This window comes from Lygodium microphyllum, chromosome 12 (genome assembly GCF_053477565.2).
Source record: "Lygodium microphyllum isolate KBCC chromosome 12, Lygodium_microphyllum_v1.1.10, whole genome shotgun sequence".
NCBI classification, from domain to species: domain Eukaryota; kingdom Viridiplantae; phylum Streptophyta; class Polypodiopsida; order Schizaeales; family Lygodiaceae; genus Lygodium; species Lygodium microphyllum.
In genome coordinates, this window is record NC_141146.1 from 21140161 (window position 1) to 21163701 (window position 23541).

Sequence of the window (23541 nt, forward strand, 5' to 3'; positions counted from 1 at the left end):
AGAGCATGAGAAATCTATTTAATACTTTGCTTTCGATTTTTATTGCATTTAGTGTAGGTTAAGATTAAGAAATCGGTTGGAAAAGCGCAGGGTTTGTTGTTGTAAATCAAGCCAAAACAAGACATACTTTAAGAAAAACAGGGGAGTGCTCAAGGGGATTAAGGTCGACAAGTGAGGGAATAAGAGTGGCAATACTTTTGTTGGAAAGAGATTTAATAGTCACAATGTCAAGGGAGAGCTCATTTGAAACCCTAGTTGAGAGAGAGAGAGAGAGAGAGAGAGAGAGAGAGAGAGAGAGAGAGAGAGAGAGAGAGAGAGAGAGAGAGAGAGAGAGAGAGAGAGAGAGAGCTCCATTGCATGGATTCATTGTGGTCTCGTCTCTGATGAGTTTATTGTCCGCTACAGGTATACTCACACTTTCTCCTTAATGCATACATATGATTTGGAAGTGCTTGACAAGTATGAAGCCTTGAATCTCTTCGTACAACAAATTTTGTCATTTCGCTAAAAAAGCATCACGTTTGTCCAAGTGGCTTGATCTTGGGTCGAGTGTCGAATTTAAATTTTCTCAAAAAATTTTAAATTTCGGATCAGACCTATCTAAATATCGGTCGTACGAACCTCCAAAGGCTATACAGACACTTGAAACACCTTTTTGGCACAAGGAATAGAAGAATTAGTGAGATGCAAATGTGAAGGTGATGCTAGTTGACTATCTAGTGACCCAGCCTGTTAGTGGCGTTATGCGTAGTTGTAGACTCCAAACGAAATTTGACTGAGTGGGAGGCGCAGTGAAAAACCCTATACGTTGGTGAGGAGGACAATAAAAAACTGAACATACAAGCCTATTAGGCCAAACCTCTAAATGAGAGTACAGGAGTCGCTTAAACACTTTGTTTTTTCACTCACTTTGATTTCCAACGCTTGAAACACACTTAAGAAAAGCTAAAAGCATGATTGTGTATAGTGCACGGAAAAGAGTACGCACACAGAGTGAGGGTAAGTTGAGGATTGGTTGTAATTAACAAGAACTCACTCAGACATAAAAACTTGAAGGAACCCACCAGTAAGAGAAGATCCCAAGACATAGATGAGTGATCGAATCCCTAATGGTAGGACCAAGCGAAGAACACAACTGAAAAGCCAGATGCAGCAAGGACCAACACTATCGGAAAAGTGGATCTACCCAACCTCATCAATTTGATCGACAACTTGGCAGAACATGAAATCTTAACATGGAGAAGGGCAGCTCAGATCGTAGAAGCAACAGAAAATTTGACCTAGGAGGCTTTCTTGAGCAATCCAACAGTTAGTGAGCAAATATGACGCTCAAACCCGGTTAGAATATCATGGTAAACCTACGGAAGACATCATAGTGGATCTTGAGGAGAGAAAGCTAGCACACAAAGCTCTGCAAGGCATAGTTGCGTACAACCAGGATCAGCAAACTAGGAGCTTATGCCAAAGCATGGAAATGTGAGAGATCTAGAGAGTGCTAGCCCTAGCAGGCAAAAATCGGATGGAGAGCGAGAGAGCGCTAGGAGACCTCACGCTGAGCGAGCTTCTGATGACAAGCGATTGCTATATAACACGGCAACGGAGCAGAGCGTTGTAGCGTTAGTAACATCGCTAGTGACAGGGTTAGGAGTCAGCTAAGGCTCTAAGAACCAATAAAAAATTCTCATGGTAGCGAAGTTGCTAGGCAAATACTAAGCGAATGGCGACCCGTACAGCTTTGTGGAGCAGTTCGAGCAAGTCTGTGAGGGCAACGACCTCATTGATCCCACTCCGCTCACAATCTTTCGGTCTGTGCTTTGGTGACAAGAGCCCTTAGACCTTGTATACGAGTTTGGATGCTGCGGAGCGAGCTTATTTCAATGGCTTGAAAAATCTCTTCATTAAGAGATTTTCTAAACTTAGATACTCCAATAACCTGCTAGTGCGACTTATGAACATCAACCAAAGCAAAAGAGGACATCTGAGATTACATGACCCATGTGAGGAACCTCTTCAAGAGAATCCCTATGGGTGAGAGAACAACCAAAAGAACGGTTTCCACGGTATTCATTAACGGAATACGAAGTGAAGAGCTCTACAAAGCCTTGGCCGGCAACTCGAGCTTGCATTGAGATGCACTGGCAAGGGTCTTTTAGCAAGCTATTAGAGTGGATGACAAGATGGAGAGAAGCTCTAGGAGCTCAAATTGAGAAGAGTCCAGCGCTAGGAACTCCGAGAGGGCTTCAACACTGAGTGAGAGATCAGGCCCAAGCACTCAAGATAAAGGAAAGGGCACTGATTCAGGACGAGTTAGCAGAGATGAAGATGGAAATAACCAAATCGTAGGAGATGATGAGATGACCAACGCGCCCACACGTCCAATGAGTGTATTGTGGTGGAAACCACTTGCCAGTTGAGTGTCAAGACCCTAGGTCACGACCTTGCGCTAATTGTGGTAGGTTCGGCCATGACACCATGCATTGTCAACTAGCCCGAAGACTCCCATACTTGCAGCCTTACGATCACAACCCTACTCTGCGAATAGGTTGTTGAACTTCTTTGGAATGGGAGCCCCATTGGCCCTCCTAGCACCTAATGATGCTAAGCTGACCATCCCTAGGATGGAGAGAAATCCTATGGGTATCCCTAGACCACCTGGATCCTATGTAACCCATCCACCAACTCCAGTCCACTATGTGGAGAGCCAAATAGTGTGATAAGTCTTATGTATACCCTTACGTATTGTACGATGAAGAAGGCAATGCCGTCCTTATAGACTACCAACTAGTGCCAGTGATGGCGTTAGGTAGAGGGAGAGGCAAAGGCCTAGGAGGGTAGATTCAAGAGCCACTTGTGGTCACCCCCAGGACACGTTTCTTCGCGTTGCCCGAGAGGGAGCATGCAAATAGAGGCAAGATTGACTTAAGATGCGTCGAGTACGGAATCACTCATCTCTTTGTCGATTGCCTTAGAAGAAAGCCATCCTCTAGTTCAGCAAATGGGCATTGGTTCCATTGGGGTTGTTCGATGTTGATGTTGAGACACTCGACGAGGAGGCCACACCCATCTCATTGCATGTCATGACTTGCGCATAAACAAAGCAAGCCGGTATATCATTGCCAATGCCTAGTAATCTCGATGCAACCTTAATTGGAAAAAAGAGTCGAAGAGATGGAGAAGAGACCAGACGGTAAGGTCACACTCAAAACCGAAAGTACCACAACAGTGTCTACTAGATAGAAGGTCATTGATGCAGAGGCAAAAATGTCGGCTTAGAAGACAACTGTGATGGGAAGTGCTAGGGTCAAGGAGTATCCCAACTCGAAGCACCAGCTCGAAGCCATGAAGAAGATGGAGTGGGTGAAAGAAGCCCAAGAACACCTAAAATACATCGAGCCCATATTAGAAGATGAGATCAATGATCTCTTAAGCATCAACATGCTAGTCCCATCCCCATAACTAAAATCAAGGGATGGGACTGCACCACAAGCAGTGCCGCTTAGACAAATTCTAAATGCGACGGGCCAGCAAATTAGTCAAGGCCATTGGCCAGGAACCGCGGGGTTAGGAGAGAGACAAGCATCTAGCAACCACCTTAATACGTTGTTGGTGACCACCTCTATGACTCTAAGCTTAGGAGACTTACTTAGGCATCATCCAATGCACGGCAAGAGTTGAAGCACTGGGTTGAAAATCAAATGAGCAAGCCACCGTAGACTCGCACAAGCACGACGCGGAAATGCAAATACGGAGCTTAATGCTGCACTCAGTGCCTAAGTCCTTGCACGTGAATGCCTTTTGGGAGGGCACAGAGATGCATGTAGTCATGCCAGTCTTAGCTCTTGGAGATGTCACAAGAAAGAAAATCGTAGACACAGGAGTGGGTGTGTTAAGCCATGCAGTTCTCCAAACTTGGGATAACCCATTGGTCTAGACTGCTAGGTTCAACGTCACATTGGCTAATAGAATGAAGGTGAAACCATTCGGCGTGTTAAATAATTGGCCAGCGAAGATCATAGGAGTCCAATTCTCTATTGACTCTATAGACACGAAGGAAGTGGACTATGACATCCTGCTAGGTCGATCTTGGATGCGCAACGTGAGTCATAGAAGACTAAGGCAAGGATCTCATCTTCCTAGGCAATCAAACAGAGGTTGTAAGGGTAGAGACGGACACCTGGAAGATTACGCCGTTTGACCTAAATGCCATCTCCACCATGCTAAAGGGTGGCAGCTAGATTAGGAAATCCTATGGGGCCTTAACCAAGTATCATGTGTCTTGAGGATGAGCGAGACTGGATGCATATCCTTGCTACCATCAACCTGCCGTTCTTGGACAATGAGGAGTGTAAACAAGCCATCAACATGATTGGCCAGTCCAAGGACACACCCTCAGTATCAGTATCCATGATAGCTAGAAGCTTATGCAAAAAACCCAACCCTATCACATTTTAAGTCCTGAACAATAGACAAGAGCTTCTGGAGATCCTAGGATATCTGACCGACAAGTTGGCTGGTAATCCAACAATGAATCTCAAGCCACTCCAATATCTCTTGGATGAGCCTGAATGGCAATGGTCCAAGGTGCATGATTTAAACTTGATGTACAATTGGGCTTTAGTCCTCGACCAACAAGAAGAGACATGTTAGAACTTGGGGAATGATGAGCAGTCAGACAAAGATAGCTATGACGACGAATATGAAGACTACTATTCCTTCAGTGATGAGAGCGAAGGGAAAGTAGACACTATAGAATACGACACTGGGGGCATGTAATCGAACAAATACAAGTTGACTCTAGACTATGAAAGCAGAACGCCTTTAGGATAGAGATAGGAGTCATGCACAGGGATTGTTATTAAAAAGTGATTGGAGTACATAGGCGCAATTGACTACGAGCAAGCAGGCCTAGCCCAACCAAGTGACACGCCACTACTAAGAATGGACTCACCTTCAGAGCTACGACCACCAAGAGAGACTCCCTCTTCTAGCGAGGACGGAGAGTTCAATTCTAAGTCGGAAGTCAGCTCAGAGAGTGATCCTGAGATACCTCGACCTCCCAAGACTAGGCACATTAAGGGAGACCTACCCATCCACCTAAAGTGTTGATGGTTAAGGGAGGAATGATGGAAGCTGTCTAAGGACACACAGGTAGAAGAACAATGAAAATTGCAAGACCTACCAAAGCGATTCACGAAATTCAAAAAGGGAGATAGGGTAGTAATCTTGCTAGGAGCCAAACAACAGGGGCAAGCAAGTGAACCAATCGAAGGACCCGCCAAGGTCAAGGAGGCCAATTTAGCGAGAGAAGGGGAGACACCCTGATCTGTCTTTATAGCCGATGACTTGAACAAGGAAGAGGAAGCAAACCTCATTTCTCTCTTACGAGAATATATAGATGTCATTGCTTGGTCCCTAGAAGAGCTCAAAGAGGTAGACCTGAGTCTAGTGACTCACAACATACCCATGACACCATACGTGATGCCGGTCAAGCAGCGACTGTATCCCATGAATCCAAAGCACGCCGATGCTGTCAAGGAAAAAATTGACAAGCTAATGAGAGCAGGATTCATCTACGAAATTGAGCACATGGGGATTGGGTTCATAATCATTGTATTGAAGAAGAATGGAAAGATTAGAGTGTGCGTCAATTACAAGAAGGTAAACATGACTACAAAGAGAGATAACTATCCATTGCCATACACCGAGCACATGCTCGAGAGAGTGGCTAGCAAAGAGGTCTACAGTTTTCTCGACAGCTTTTCTAGATACAATCAGGTGTAAGCGCATCCTAATGATAGGCATAAGACCTCATTCGCCACTGAATGGGGCGTCTTTGCCTACATAGTCATGCCTTTTGGGTTGATAACGTGCCGGCTACCTTTTAAATGACTGATGTGCACTATATTCAAAGATATGCTTGGGAAGGAATTAGAGGTATTCGTGGACAACCTATGTGTTCACTCTACTTGGAGGAAACGCTTAGATAGACTTTGAGCGATCTTTGAACGGTGTCGACTATATTGTCTCTCATTGAACCCCTTGAAGTGCTAGCTTTGGGTAAAGCACATGGATGCATCCTAGGACACATAGTGTTAAAGATCGGCATTGCCACATATTTCTTGAAGGTCAAAGTCATTGTTGATCTTCCACCCCCAAATTACAAGGGCGTTCAGTGCTTCTTAGGCCATACATGATATTATCAGTGGTTCATGTTGAACTATGCCTTGATTGCTAGCGATCTATACAAACTGTTGATTATATTCGAATGGACTAAGGAATGCCAACGTGCATATGAGGAACTAAAAAAGGCTTTCACCACTGCACCAATTCTACAAGCCCCAGATTAGATACTCACGTTCCATGTGCACATTGATGCTTCGAAATTCGTCGGAGTTGTTTTGTGCCAATCTGCTGAACACAACCTAGATTACGCAGTGAGATTTGCTAGCAGGCAACTCACTGAGACCAAAATCAATTACTCAACAATGGAGAGAGAGGGTTTGGCCATGGTATTTGCTATAAATAAATTTTGGCATTATCTTTTGGCTATGCCTTTTACCTTCTTTGTTGACCATCAAGCCTTGTTATATCTTGTTAATAAACCTTGTGCTACAGGACGCATCGCTCGATGGCTACTTCTTCTTTTAGAGTTTGACTTCTTTGTGGTGGTACGTAAAGGAAAGTAGCACTACATGGCCGACCATATGTCTTGCATCCCCAGAGGAGAAGCCGCTGGACAAGGCGTTGTAGACGAATTGCCAGATGCACATCTATTCATCTTGTCCAACGAGAAAGGGACTTGTTTAGAGCCGACATGATGCCTTATTAGGCAAATGACATAGTTTAAGTGTTGGAGCACGGATTAGTTGAACGACCAATAGAAAAGGCTTGACTTAGGTGGCTCATCTTGAAGATCCAACCCTATCAGCATGAAATGCATGACATACTTACAGAGGCACACAGTGGAATCGTAGGAGGACACTTCAGTGGATCCTAGTTGACAAATTGTTGGTCAATATGTCTTCCATGAGCCACTTTGGCACTCTATTCTGTTCGATTGAAGGTTTATTGTTTGAGAAGAGGTGGTGGAAGACTTGCACACTAAATCTTAGCTCATTTTCTATGCCACCCAATAGCACACCTTTTTGAGAAAGGACTAGTTCCTCCCAATGCTTTGGCACTTCTACCAACCTTACACTTTTTGCATATCACCCTTAATCTCTAGTGCCTTTTCAACAACTTCAAGAGTGATCTTAATGAGTGTCTTCTTCTCCACCCAATGGTCCCCATATTTTAAATCGTATTTTAGCATGAAGGCCCTTTTTCCAAGCTGGTAATTACAAATGGCAGACTTGCAAGCCGAAAATTGCACTGGGGTGACAGAGCATTTGAGATAGCACATCGGTCCACATTTTGATAATAGTTGACCAAGCTAGGGGTATCATGCTATTACTCCTTCTATGTTGATTGTTAAGTGAAAGTGAAGATGGCCCACTTAATACATACTCACTTTATGCCAAAATCAATATGTTGTTGAGCAATAAAGATGGTCTTGTCTTCGTTTAGTACATCCTTAACAAGGATTGGTTTGTTTCCTCTATAGACATGTTTTGGTTCCTGGAAAAATCATGATAGTATACATTAGTTACTTTTACTCATAAACTTTCACAATGTACTTTTCATTTCAATAGCCAAATGTTTCAATCTATACCTTATACCCACATATTTTTGTGTAATTAAAATCCATAGCTTACCCAATTCTTACCATCTCATGATAAAAAACGTAACTTATTTGGAAGCTTTAATTGGTAAGCTAATTGTTGGTTAGGTGATGGTCATTGGCATGCATTGGTACTTGGTCATAGATATTCCCTCCCTCCTGCAAAATTGAGTCAAGCTTCCTAGCTTGGGAGAGGGGGTCAAGTGTGTGCAACAATTTGGTTTGATTTTATTATATGTACAAAGAGAACGAGTAGTTTTATTTAGTTATTACAAGAAGGGAAGATATACACTACTCTTCTTGCTCAACAAGTTTCAATGCAATCAAAGAGTATAGCCCTACCAGCCTTAGGAGCCTCCTACAGCTATAACATAAGGTAAATTGAGCAAGGTGAAAGAGATTATTAACCATAACTTTCTTGCTTGATTCCGACTCTAATACCTTCACCTCAACCTTCAATTGAGCTCTGTGCACCTATGGAACAAATCTGATACCATGAAAATAGACAAGAGGAAAGAGAGGTGAAGCACCCAAGAGCACACATGCCAAAAGCAATGGAGACTCGAGTACACAGAGAGATAAAAGAACTAACTCTTGTTTCTTCTTCTCTTACACAAAAGAACTAACTCTACATGATTAAAGACTAATATGAAAAAGTACCACAATGTAAATACATAGGGTTCACTAAGTGTGGAAAGAAGAGGTGGCACAATAAATGGGCCATAACCAAGGATGGAATATGTGGATGTGGTCCAACTATAGAATCACAAGCATATCTTCATGTTAGTCACCCAACACACCAGTGAATAATATCATGCCACATCACTAAGGCAGATAATGGATACCAGCTCATGTAGAGCTCAACATCTCAACATGTTGCCATTCATTTCAATGGCTCCACACTTTGGAAGACCTTACCTCTTATCTTTGTGAGTTGGTGACTGACTTAGATTCACTTGTAGAACTTGAAAATAGGTCCTTTAGGGATTTTTACACTATGATTCTTGGTATCTGAGATCATTTGAGCCTCCATTCTGGACCTATAAGTAGTCATGATAACACTTTTTGGGTATACTATAGTTTTGGTTGTGTTCGTCGTTTACGGTGCACATGTTACATATTTCAAATCTGTAAGGTTTCAGGTGTTAGCTAGGTTATAGACATAAAAGGCATTTATATATAGATTGCAAATTGCAGCTACTATTGTACCATCGGGATAAAATGCTACATATTTAGTTGTGGTACACCTATATTAGCTTGCTTGTATATTGGAGGTTTTTGCATACTTCAACTAAATTGTTAGCAAGAAGCTTGATAGGAACAATTATCCTACATGAAAGTTCGGGATGACAAATTTCTTGAAGGGTAAAGGTGTTTGGAATTATATTGAAGGAGACATGGCAGTAGCACTTGAAGTTCCTGCACGAGATGCTACTGCAGAACAGTTAAAGGCTAAGAAAAATTGGGAGTAGACATAGGATAAAATCATGTGTTGACTATTTTTCAATATCATAGATAGAATGATGGGCTATTTGTAAGATTTTGAAACCCTCGCTATTGCATGGAAGAATTTGGCATGATCATTCGAAGTAAATATAAAGGGCAAAAAGATACAACTCAAAAGGCTAAAAAATTGAACCAAGTGAAAAGAGGAAAGGTGTCCATTAATGATTATGCCTTGAAGATCAAGAGTATTGTGAAAGCTTTTGGATCTATCAATGTGGTAGTTGATGACGATGATGTTATACGTGCATACTTAGATAGACTTGGAGATGAATACAAGAGCTTCAGGTCATCTATGAATAGAAGGGATGATATCCTTGATTTTGTAGACTTGATTTCTATATTGATCCTTGAGGATAAGAACCTTGGCTTGGATTCCTCTTCTTCTCAAAGCAAAAATGAGTCTAAATATGTATTTTACTCTATTACCAGAGGTAGAGGTCATGGCAGAGGCCAAGGTGGTGGTTGTGGTCAAGGTTATAAAGCACATCAAAATAGAGCAGGACAGTCTCAATGAAGGTGGAGCCAAAGAGGGCAAGGTGCTTGCATTGTGGTTAGAAAGGCCATATTTTTAAAAATTACTTTTAAAAAAGCTAAAATGAAATATGGAAGACAATATCATGGTAACTATGCATTCAATATAGCAAAAACAATGATGATAGAAGTAAACTGTTGTTTGTTATGCAACACTTTATAAGTAATATGAATGCTGATGGTTTATCAAAGAATGATATATAGTATGTTGATATAGGTGCCTCTAACCACATGATTTCTCATGGAGAGTGATTTAGAGAGATACATAGTCTAGAGTCTCTAGGCTATGTGGAGACAAGGGATGATACAAGACATCCCATTATACATGTTGAAAGTTTTTCTTTGAGTATGTTGGATTGCAAAACTAAGTACTTGGTTGATGTGCTACATGTACCAAATATTATAAAAAATTTGGTTTGTGTTGGTCAGATGGTAGAGCAGGGATTGCATGTTTAGTTCACATTTGATGATTGTTATGTAGAAGATCTGATGGTTGTTATGGTAGAGCAGTCAAAACAGATTATGGATGGCTTACCTAAGTTTAGAGTTAATGGGATGTACAAAGCATGAGAAGCATGTCAACTTGGTAAGAAAGTAAGGCATGCATTTTCACATCAAAAGCATATGTGTGCGAGAAGTCACTTGAATTGATACATTCTGATGTGTGGGGTTCTCCTACAAAGATTACAACTTTGAGTAGTTGTGCAAGTATTATGTTTCCTTCATTGATGATCATACTCACAAAGTATGGGTTTACTTTATGCATGAGAAAAGTGAGGCGTTCACTCACTTTAAAAGCTTTAAGACTTTGGTTGAGAAGGAGATAGTGTTGCATATTAAACATCTAAGATCAGATGGAGGGGAGAATATCTCTCCAATGAGTTTTCTGATTTTTTATAGAAAAATGGTATATAAAGGTAGTATACATGTAGATATATTCTGCAAAAAAATGGAGTTGTTGAGTGAAAAAACATGGATATTGCGAAGGTGGCTTGCACATTGATGCTAGAAAGAAACTTGCCTCATTACTATTGGATTGAAGTAGTTAGTATTGCTATATACATTATGAATAGGACACCCACTATTGCTATACATGGTATGATACCCGAAGAGAAGTTCATAGATAGAAAGCCAAAATTTCCCATCTCAAAATATTTGGATGTATTGCTTATGTGTATATTCTTGATGAGTTGCGTAGTAAATTGGATCCCAAAGTAGAAAAATGTGTATTTATTGGATATTCTCTTGAGAAAAAGGAATATAGATGTTATAACCCTATTACACATGAGCTGAGAGTTAGTAGGGGTATTGTTTTTGATGAACTAAGTAGTTGGTACACTGATGTTGAAGAATGCAGTTGGGGTTGATGAGCATGAGAGTGTGGTTGTGTAGAAAACAAGTTAGCAGTCATAGACATTGAGTGGGCCACAAGAGTCTCCTAGTCATAGTTCTATTGATTGACCTTGGAGTGGCAGATTGAGTCACGAGTTACACCACCAAGTACATCACAGATGCTAAAAAAAGATAAAGAGAAAGTTACGGACGCATCTATTGTGACAAATGTATCATCAGGTTTCTCTCATGTTAATGCTAATTTAGATGGCTCTAAGCAAAGCTTGGATGAGGAGTTTAGGATTCCATGTATTAAAACACTTGGTGTATGGAAGGCATAAGAGGATGCTAAAGCATTTGGTAGTGATCCAGGTCCATGTAGATCAAGTAGAGTAAAAAAGCCAATGTAGGGATTGACATATGATAGCTATGTAGCAGATCACTATGCACACATGGCTAAGATTATGCAGGATGTGGAACCCGCTTATTTTGAGGATGTAGTGGGTAATGAGTATTGGGATCATGCTATGGATGAAGAAATAGCTATACTTATGGGGACAACGACACATGGGAGTTAGTGCCCTTACCCAAAGGCAAGAAAATATTGGCTACAAATGGGTTTACAAGGTCAAGCATAAGTTAGATGGATCTATTGAGCACTATAATGCACGATTGGTTGCCAAATTGTATGTGCAGAATGATGGTATTGATTATGAGGAGACTTTTGCTCTAGTGGCTAAAATGGTCACAGAGCTGTCATAGTAGTGGTTGCATCAAAAGGTCAGATCATGCATCAAATGGATGTTAAGAATGCCTTCTTGCAGCAGGGGGAGTTGCAAGAGAAAGTTTATATGTAGCAGCCATCTAGTTATGTGAATGAGAATAATCTAGATTATGTATATAGTCTTTGTAAGGCCTTGTATGGGCTGAAGTAAGCACCTATGGCATGGCATGAAAGGATTGTAGAATACCTTCTCAACATTGGATTTTGCAAAGCATAGGCTAATCACTCACTCTATATATGTGAGAGTGATGTGGATATTATGGTTATTATATATATTAGATGATTTGATCATTGTGGGTGATAGTGAGACAAAAATTGGTCATGTGAAGGGTCTCCTCATCAAAGTTGAATTTGAGATGAAGGATTTAGGAGAGCTACACTATTTTCTTGGCATAGAGATAGTCAAGACTCCAAAGGGTATATTGTTGTGATAGAGACAATATGCATTGGACATATTAAAGAAATATGGTATGGTTGATTGCAAGCCTATCTCTATACCTTTGGATGTTAATACTAAGTTGAGTACACATGAGAGTGACTTGATTGAGGATGTCAGTATATATCAGAAGATTGTGGGAAGCCTTATCTATTTGACGATCATCACTAGGCCAGACCTAAACTACATAGTTGCTTTAAAGAGTCAATTTACGTAGCTTTCACGGAAGCCATATTTGGATATAGTGCAGTGCACATTGTGCTATGTCAAGTCCATATTGGACTATACCTGATTCTATGATACATGTATACCATTGGACTTGCATGGTTACATAGATGCAGATTGGGCTGGTAATATTTCAAACAAGAGATCTACCATTGGTTTTATATTTTCCTTTAGAAATGGTGCTATTACTTGGAGCAGCAATAAACAAATTACAGTTTCCTTATCTAGTACAGAGGAAAAGTACAAAGGGCATGACATGGAGCTCCTCTTCTGTCTCAGTAGTTTATCAATGAGGGGATGGTGAAGCAGCTCTCTAGGTGGCGTCAATACTCACGCTTTGATAATGGCTAGAAGAGATGTGGTCTCACAATATGTGGAGCCATGCTTTAAGAAGCTAACAATCTCATGGTGCTACATAGTTGTGACCACTTTATTTCCAATCATAGTGCTATCATGGCATAGTGTGAACCATTTGTGCAAGAAGCGACAGAGGGAGCTACATAATTGTTAAAGATTGTTACTAACACAAGGGTTTGTAAAAAGTGTGGGTTTTAGATAGGAGAGAATAATTTGGCACTGCTTTAACTAGTCCCATGGAATCTCTTGTGCTTACTTATCTAGAATAGGAATGCTCTTACGTAAGAGGTGTTCATGTTCTTTCCATGTAGGATACCATTGAGGAGCCAATGCAATATCTAGCTCAGGCATACCTAAGTCCATGATAGCAAATAATTTGGCAAAGGTGCCAAAAGTGGTGTCCAAGAGTGTGAAGCACTCTACAATGGGTTTTTGAATATGCCTCATCCATCGGGTGACTTTTGAACATTGGTTGGGGGAAGGGGTTGATATGGGCTTATCCTATAAGGGGCTAATGTATAGCCATTTGATAGAATATCCTTGTTTGAGGGTAGTGGATATTTTTGTATAGTTTCCCATGGAACATGTTGGATTGATTTGAGTGGTGGAGAAGGTTGTGGAGAAGAAGGTGGGGAAGGGAAAAGACATGTTGGATTGATTTGAGTGGTGGAGAAGGTTGTGGAGAAGAAGGTGGGGAAGGGAAAAGAGATGTGGAGGTAGGGTCCTTGTCTAGTACATGAGTGTTTAGTAGGGATTTTATAGGAGTTGGGTTAGGCGAAGTGATAAAGGAGGTTAGTGTAAGGAAGGTTGGGACTAGTGTGTGAGTAATAATGTTGGGAAATTTAGACAACCAAAGTTTGTGGAGTCCTTTTGGTAATAGCCCAAAGCCTCTAATAGTTTCTTAGAAACCCAATGCTATGAACTACTTGGATTGTGGCCTTGGTTTACAGTGGTAGCATGAGGGCTAGCACCTAGAGCATTTTGGTTTTTGAGAGATAGAGACATGTGAGGGGTTTTTTGGTTGCCTCTACCATTATGCTATTGTGGTGGTAATAGGATCCTTCCATGTGTTTGGTCATCTAATGGTTTGTGACCAATAATGTTGCGACGACCTTGGTTGTTTGTCTAGGTGGAACATTGCAGGTAGTAAAAGTGGATTCAAGCTGCCCATCCCTGAACAAAAATGTGGTGATTATGTGGGTATCTACCAACTGAAGATGAATCCATTTGTCAACATATTTAACATTACAGTTGATGATATATTTGAAGGTATGTCCCAAGAGAATCTTTGTTCCTACAACCTTAGTGTTAGAAAGAACATAGAAGAGGAGTGGGATGCTCTTTGTCTCAATCATGGTCCTGAGTTTACATCAACCGAACAAGGTGTACGGTCATCCTTCGTAAGGATTGAGCTTCGCTCTGGTTGGTTGCAATGAAGGCTGCCCTAATTGCATCCAATAGTAGTAAAGTGTTATTATCAATTCCCTCGTCAATGAGAGTATTGATAGACACTAAGCAAGCTACAATGAGGTAGATACAAAGACAAATACTTGGGATCAAAGGTTCATCACTGTTAACCCAGCTCGAGATGGAAGCAAAAGAAGTGAAATGCGGATGAATGGGGAGAAGTAGGATGGAGAACAAGGAAAGACACAAGGGTGGCCTCTAAAATCAAGTTAAAGGCAAAAGCACATTTTTAAGTGAAAGGTGCCCCAAAAATTTTGTAAAAGAGCACTAGGCTCCCTCTTGTGCAAATTGTAAAAGGATAGACGTGCATAGGCTAAAGAAATAGGCCAAGTAGAAGGGAATGGAAAAGAGGACCTTGCCACAATGGTAAGTCATGTAAAAAAGGCGATGGGTGCCTATGGGATTTTAGGGCATGTATATAAAGTTCAAAAAGTGAATGAGAGCTCATTCTTTGGTGTGTGGCAATAAGAGACTCTTCTTCTTCTCTTCTTCTCTTCTCTTTGCTTGCTTGTGTGTGCTTGAGAGAGGGAGTGTGAGAGTGTGAGGGAGCAAGTGTGTGAGGGTGAGGGATCAAGGAGGTGAAGCTCTCCACCATCTCCTCTCTTCTTCTTCTATTCTCTTCTCTGCTCTTGTCTCGCATGGGTATGGAGGATGGAGCTTGGAGGTAGAGGCTTGAGGATGCTTGATCTTGCATCAAGAATTATGGAGCTATCGGTGTGCTTAAGGGAGGAGGCAACTCATTCAGGCATCGAGGTAAGATCACTACACCTCGATAGGATCAAAGGCGCGTCGGCTAGGTGAGAGATAGCCATAGGTGCTTGCTTGAAACACTTGAACAATAAGTGGTCCGTGGGTCTTGGCGGTTGAGCATGAGATCACCTCTACATTTTGGTTCCATTGCTGGGACCAACAGATTCAAGCTTGAGTGCTTGTGTGCCTCAAATCGAGTTTTGAAATAAGGGTTTCATCCTCGAACTAGAGGTTGAGATAGCTGAGAAGTTTTGGGTTTTTAATCTTCACAACAAGTAAGTATTTTGGTTATTTTGGTGGTTTCATGATTAGAAGAGTAGGAAAAATCATTTCAGCACTTTGCTTTCGATTCTTGTTGCATTTAGAGTAGGTTAGGATTAAGAAATCAGATTGGAAAAGCATAGGGTTTGCTACTATGAAACAAGCCCAAATAGGGCACAAATAAAGAAAAATGGGGAAAAAAGAGTGCTCAAGGGGATTGAGGTCGACAAGTGAATGATTTAAGAGTGGCAAGATCTTTGCCGGGAAGGGTTTTAATATCCAAGAGGCCAAGGGAGAGCTCATTTGAAACCCTGGTTGAGAGAGAGAGAGAGAGAGAGAGAGAGAGAGAGAGAGAGAGAGAGAGAGAGAGAGAGAGAGAAGAGAGAGAGAGAGAGAGAGAGAGAGAGAGAGAGAGAGCTCCATTGCATGGATTCACTTCAATCTTGCCGTCGACGAGTTTGTTGCTCGCTACAGATATATCCAAACCTTCTTCTTAATCCATAGATATGATCTGGAAGTGCTCGATAATTACAAAGCCCTGAATCTCTCAGTTCATCGATTTTTTGGCACTTCGGCAAGAAATGTGTCGTGTTCGGCTCGACTGAGTATCTTGATTTTGGGCCAAGTTCCAGAATCAGCCCTCGACCACTTGTCTTTGGCCTACTCGACCCAGCCTATTTAGCCTTGCTCCACTTGGCCCACCTGGACTTGGCCCGAGCGACGAGCCACACATTCGGACACACTAGGTACTCGGCCCTCCCAATTTGGCTTGCTAGACTCGTGGCCCAATCCCATTCGGCCACTCAGCCCTCGGACACAACATCCACTCGGCCCTCAGACATTCGTCCTGTCCGAGGTATACACTTGGCCCCTATAATTCAGACTTGTTGGACCAAATTTGGTTTTTCCCAAAATTTTTAAATCTAGACCAGACCCACCTAGACCCCAATTGTACGAACCTCTGAAGGCCATATAAACACTTGAAACACCTTTCTATGGTGCAAGGAATAGAAGAATTAGCAAGATGAAGATGTAGAGACAATGCTAGTCGACTATCTAGCGACCGAGCCCATTAGTGGCATCAAGTGGAGTCGTAAAACCCCAAACAAATCTTGATTGAGCGGAAGGTGCAACGAAAACCCTATAAACCGGGGAGGACGACTAGAAACCGAACATACAAGCCTATTAGGCCAAATCCAGGAACGAGAGTACAAGAGTTGCTTAGAAACTTTGTTTTCTCACTCACTTTGATTTCGAGCACTCGGAACACACTTAAGAAAAGCTAAAAGCCTGATTGCGCATAGTGCATGGAAAAGAACACACACACATACACATAGAGTGAAGATACGTTGAGGACTATTTGTAATTAACAAGGAACTCACTCAGACAAAAAAGCTTGGAAGAACCCACCAGTAAGAGAAGATCCCAAGACATAGACGGGTGATCGAATCCCCAAGTGTAGGACCCAGCAAAGAACACAACGGAAAAGCCAGACGCAGTAAGGACCGACACTATCAGAGAAGTGGATTTGCCCGCGACCTCATCAACTTGATCGAGGTAACTCATTTAGACATCGAGGTAAGCTCACTGTGCCCTGGTAGGATTGAAGGTGTGTTGGCTAGGTGAGAGATAGCCATAGGTGCTTGCTTGAAACACTTGAACAATAAGCAATTCATGGGTCTCGGCGATTCGTCTCTACAATCACTGGATTCAATACTACTGATGGTTACAACATGTACATTCACAAGTGTTGGTTGAGAGGTAGACACAAGTGTGGTCAAGTGTTGGATTTGCTTAAATTGTTCATAGAATTTTAGTTTGATATACAACATGGGACTTTTTGCATTTACCATAGGTGATTCATGCAAGGGATGTCTAGGTGGGTAATACCTTTTAATTTTGCTATCATTAAAATGATAGATGGGTTGACAATCTATAGTTTCTAATTCAACATTCCTAGTCCTACTAATTGTATGGACGTAGAAAGGTTTAAGGCCCCATAATTTTAATTTTTACTTATGGCCTTTGATCGAATAAAGGAGGACTAGATTCCCCTTCTTGAAGGATCATTGTTTAACATGCTTTTCAAACCATCCCTTTTGTCTTGTCTTCTTGGCAAGTAGGGCATGAGTGGCTAGTAGGCATGTTTCAGTCAATTGCTCCAACTCATGTAGGTGATGTTGCCATGCTTTAGTGCCTCCCCAACATTCTTGAATAGCGATGCGTAAACTAGGAACCAAAAATTCTAGTAGCATCACCTCATCAGTTCCATCTGTTAGACAGAATGGGGTTTGACATGTGGCAATTCTATAGATTGTACGATTGGCCCAAAGGGTTGCCATAAGTTTATGATCCCAATTAGATCGTGATGCAGAGACTATTTTGGTCAAGACACTAATGAGGACCTTGTTGATAGCATTTGTGTGGCCATTTTCCCGAGGATAATAGGGGCTGTATTTGTGATGGATGACCAAGAATGCGGACAAAAGGTGCTGTATCACTTCATTAAGGAAGTGGGTCCCTTGATCACTTACGATCTCAATGGGGCATACAAAGCGTGAAATCACTTGCTCCCAAAGAAATAAAGTAGTGGTTACTGCATCATTTTTGTGAGTTGCTCTTGCCTTTGCCCATTTAGTTATATAGTTGGTGGCTATGATAATGTATCGAGCCTATGAGTATTGGGCAATTGGATTGATTGATCCCATAAAATCTATCCCCCATTTTTCAAAAGGTTAGAAAGTAATCACAGGCGTAAGCTCCATCTTCTCCTTACGGATAGGTAGTTTAGTGTGCTAGCACTTGTTAGAATGTTTGAGTATCCTTGAACAACGTTGGCCACTAGAGCTAGGCTTGAAGCACTTTTCTAGTGGTGGTAGTAGCATCAAAGTGGCCTCTAGAAATGCCACCATGTACTTCTTGAAACACATCATCAATTTCATGCTCACACATGCACCTTCTGAGAGACCATCTTGTCCTAATCAATACAATCAATTGGCAATCAAATGGTATAGTCAGGTCTTGATCAAAAGGTAGGTGAGACGAGCTTTCTCAATCGGGTGTTCTGGTAGACCCTTTCAAGAATGTGGACAATACCATCGGCCCAATGGAATGTGAGATTGAATTTGAAGAGCTAGGCTTCTTGGTATATATAGAACAAATGAGCATCAGGGAGTTGGTCATAAACTCTTGTGTCCTTCTCACCATTAATAAGTAAAATTCTAACAACAAAAGGAGCCATCTTGCAATGCATTCAGTTGTGTAGGGCTTGTTTGCAAGATATAGCAAGGCTTGGTGGTCCACAAAGAATGTGAATGGCATAGCCAATAAGTAATGATAAAATTTCTTAATGGCATATACCATAGCCAAGACTTCTCTTTCGGTGGTGGAATAATTCATTTCTACCTCATTGAGCCGTTGACTAGCAAAGCTCACCAGAAAGTTCTTATTGTGTTCACCAAGCTTGCACAATACTTCTTTGATTGCAACTTTGGAGGCATTTATGTGTGCATGGAAGGTGATTGACTAGTCGAGGGCTCACAAAATAGGTGTAGTTATTAGAGCCTACTTTAACATTGCATAAGAAGCCTCACACTCTTTAGTCCATGCCCAGGTCCCTAGTAGCTTATACAAGGGTCGAGTGATGGTTGTAAAGTTAAGTACAGAGCGACAATAATAGCCAATGTGTTCGAGGAAACAATACACTCCCTTAATGTTCGAGGGTGGCGATAAGTTTATAATTACCTTTATCTTGGCAATATGTATTACAATACTATTTTTGGATATAACATAGCCCAATGTGATATTGTGCATTACCCAAAATTGGCATTTAAGTGGGTTCAGGGACAATTGATGCTATCAACAACTTTCAAAAACAAGCGGGAGTTACTCAAGATGCTCCTCCTAATTGGGATAAACACATAAGTCATTGACAAATACCTCAAGCCATTTCCTAAGCATATCCTTGAAATGGTGCACATGAGTCTTTGGAATGTTCAAGGTGTGTTAGTTATGCAATTTGGGCATAACTATATAGGCAAAGACTCCTCATTCTATTGTGAATGAAATATTTGATTTGTCTTTAGGGTGGACTTGGACTTGGTTGTACCGTGAAAATCCATCTAGGAAACCATAAGCCTCCATCCTTACTACCCTCTTTATCATACGGTCAGTGTATGACATAGTGAGGGGTGAGCATGTGTCACATAAGTGACACACTATGACACTGCCCCTCTCCTGCCAATTCCCTTAGTCGTCCCTACCTAAAAGGTTGGACATGAATTGAGACAAGGAAGAAGGGAGAGTCCCTATGCGTGTGTTAGTGGTTGATGTGCCTGCCAAGCAGTGTGTTGATGTGAGATAGTGTGAGGATAGTGTGAAGAGCACGTGTCAGTAAGCTATGTGTGATGTGCTCTTGATTACGTGTATTTATGGTGGGTGTATGTGTGTGTCACATGCATGTGACACACCAAGGTACCTCTCATGTCTATCCCTCCCATAGTCATCCTTGCTAAGTAGGTCAAATGTGGGTTGAAGAGACACAAAAGTTTCTAGGTGCGTGCCTTTGTGTTCAAGAGGGATGTGGGCAAGGCGTCCTTGATGTGTGTTACATACGTGACACACAAGACCACTGTCTCCTATCACCACACCTCATGGTCATCCCTGCTAAGTAGGTTGGAGGTGAGTCATGGAGAAATAAAGAGGTATCAAGTGTATCCTTGCATGTTGTGCTTAGTGGTATGTAGGCTGGATGTGGTTATGACTATGCAGGAAGAGACTATGTGTGCGTGGAGGTGTAGACACGAAGTGCAACATGAGTGAGTGGGGGTGCAAAACCAACATGACAAGATGATTAATTAAAATTCAAAACATGTCCATAGTTTTGTTTGGGGGTAAAGGCACCTCCAAATAGTCACCTGTGTATTACTACACTGACAATACCCATGCTTGCACACTACAGGCGGTGGACACCCATCGCCGTCACTTTATTCTTTATTCCTTTAGTGACAGATGAATAAAGGGAAGGGTGGTGATACATTGTGACTATTGGAGTATCCACATTGTGAGTCTCTCTCTCTCTTGCTCTTGCTCTCCTGCCATAGCTCTCCTGTGCAAGCTTTGGTCCTTCTCACCTTTCAATTGGTATTGGAGCATGGTTGCTTGAGCATTCGAGCTTGGTTAGTGACTCCTTCAGCATTCATTCGAATCCCTACACCATTGGTTCTCACTCTTGGTGGCAACCATATCCTACTCCTTTGAGCTCCGATCACTTTCTGTCTTCCCAAGCACCTACCCGGCCCATTGGCAACCTCAGGGCATTCCTTCAGAGGTATTGAAGCATTCTTTTGAGTGTTTATTTCAATTTGCAAGGTACAACAGGAAGGGCAACCATAACTCCAATCATTGGAGCTCCCCCATTTCATATCTTGGCTCCTGCCCGATTAGGCTTGACAAGGCTTTGTGTAGGCCTTCTTTAGGCCCTACTTGAGTCCCCCTTCTACCCCATTGATGCCACATAGACCAGTAGCATAGCCAACAACATCAGCCCTATTTGCACCAGTTTGAAGGCATGTAAAATTTCATTTTTTACTTCAGCCCTCCCTTGGCACTCATTGGCAGCTTGAAAACACTTCATGTGGCACTTGGGAACACCCCCTTGATGCTCGACATTGGTGGTTTATCATTGGCATTGATTTGTGGACTGATTGACCTCAGTCGAAGACTATTTTTCATAGTCCATGGGCAGCCACAAATAGTGTTACATCAGCACTTTATATTTATGCTTGGATAGCATTGGCTATTTGATGCCCAAATGCCTATGGCTGATGCCAGAGTTTAAGGAATGTATACCTACTAATTTGCCATCATTTTGGGCTGATCTTGAGCTGAAAAATACTCGATTTTATGCAATGAATATATGCTAGAAACTTCAGGGCTGAAGTGGTTTTGTCAGAGGTTTCTTATCTATTATGACTTTTGTGCCAGTGGGAGAGTTTATGTATATTGTCATTTGACAGACATTGAGCATGCAGGTTATGTACTTGAGCTTTTGGATACTTGAGACTGGGATCTCCTTGTGGACGATGTATGGTTGATATGCCTTGGTGCGTATAGATGTACTTGGGTTGATTCAGCTTTGTATTCAATGAGCAAACACTGAGTCTTGGCAGTGGTATGTACATTTTGCCCTATTGATTGGGGGTAATACTGACTTTATTGACAGACTTTGTCTGACATGCTTGGGTGTTGGCTCATGTCAGTTTGACTGTTACATGCTTGTTGATGCCCGCTTGATGCTGGTTTTGCATTGACAGTCAATGATTGACTTTGAATATTGGGTTTTGCCTACTATTAGCTCTCATTGTACACTGCTGTCATAAATTACAGCAAGTATATATCTCTGGAATGTCATGTATTTTTCATGTTGAATAATCTTGGTTTGATGTGCTTTTGATGGTACTTGGTGGACAATATCATTAAATACTCGTTTCTCACCATTTTGCCTTGGTTTTGGTGGTTTTTTGGTCATTTTCTATAGTTTACATCAAGTAGTTTTGAATTGTCTGCACTGTTTCAACTTGTAGTATGGCATCTTCTTCCATTGACAATGCTATATTCAACATCACTAAGCTTGATGGTATGAATTATGCCTATTGGAAGAGCCAAGTTTGTCAGGTATTGGTGCAGAAATAGTAGATAAAGCCACTAAGGTTGAGTGGAGGGTAGCCTGAAACTATGACTAATGATGAATGGATGGAGCTTGATGAGTTATGCAAGTCCACCCTCATCGTCTCTCACTGAATAGGTGCATTACAATATGGTTGAGGAAGCGCAGAGTGCTTGGCAGCTTTGCGATAAGTTCAAGAACCTCTATGACAAGCAAAGTCTTGCAAGTCAAATGTATTGACTGAAACAACTTATGGATCTCCGCATGAAAGAGAATGTGACCATGTCAGCTCATCTGAGCCAGTTTCATGTTATTCTTAAGAACTTGGTTTTGCTAGGCATTGATTTCAAAGAGGATGTAACTCCGTTGTTCTTTCTTGGAACTCTTAATGAATCTTGGGATGTATTATGCACTGCCTTATGTGCTTCTGCCACCACTACTTTGAAGCTATCTGATGTTGAGAGCTCTCTTCTGTAGGAAGAGATAAACCGTAAGAATTTGGATGCCTCTCATGTGTCTCATGCTTTGACAGTTAGAGGCCGACATGATGGAAATGCAAAGAATGACCGTGGTAATGGCCGTGGACGAGATTCGTAGAAGTCTCGGTCCAAGTCGCATGGCAAGTTGTGCAGTAAGTCTCGTGGGAGAAATGCAAATCTGACTTGTCATCATTGTGAGAAGAAAGGCCATAGTGTCATGAATTGCACAAAGACAAGGGGAAAGAGAAAGTGCAGGAAAAGTTTTTTGATCGCAGCATAGTACTTGCTAAGTGAAGTGTTGAAATTAAAGAAATCAATGTTAGGTAGCCCGAGGATAGTGATGGGGATTATATCCTTGCAACAGCTTCATCTAATGCTTTGCAGATGACAGAGATACACTCTATATATACGCAGTGTTGGCTCTTAGACTTAGGTGCGTCCTTTCATGTGACACCTTGCTGAGAGTGGTTCCATTCATACCATTTTTTTTTGGGTTATGTGCGCTTGGGTGATGACAGGTCTCTTGAGATTGTCGGCATTGGTGATGTTAGGCTACAATTTCCTTTTGGTAGCAGTTTTTTTATGCACGATGTACGTCATGTACCTGCATTGATACACAGTCTCATGTCTGCTAGATAGCTTGATGATGCAGGATATCATGTATCTTTTGGAGACTTTGCATTGAAGATTACTCATGGCAGGCTTGTGCTTGCGAGAGGTGCCAAGGCTGGCAGCCTCTACCCCTTAGTTGTTTCTGGATTTACAGTTGAACATGCTTTGTCTGTGGGGTCTTTACCTCATGTATCTCTTTGGCATGCTCGTTTGGGGCACATGTCCATTAAGGGAATGAAAATGCTTTTTGGTTTACAGTACTTACCGCCCCTTGACTATTCTCATTTTGATTCTTGTGATCATTGTCTTTATGGCAGGCAGACAAGGTCTATGCATAAGAAGTCTGGTATGTCACGCATGAGTGAGCCCTAGGATTTGGTTTATTCTGATGTTTGTGGGCCCAGGTCGTGTAAG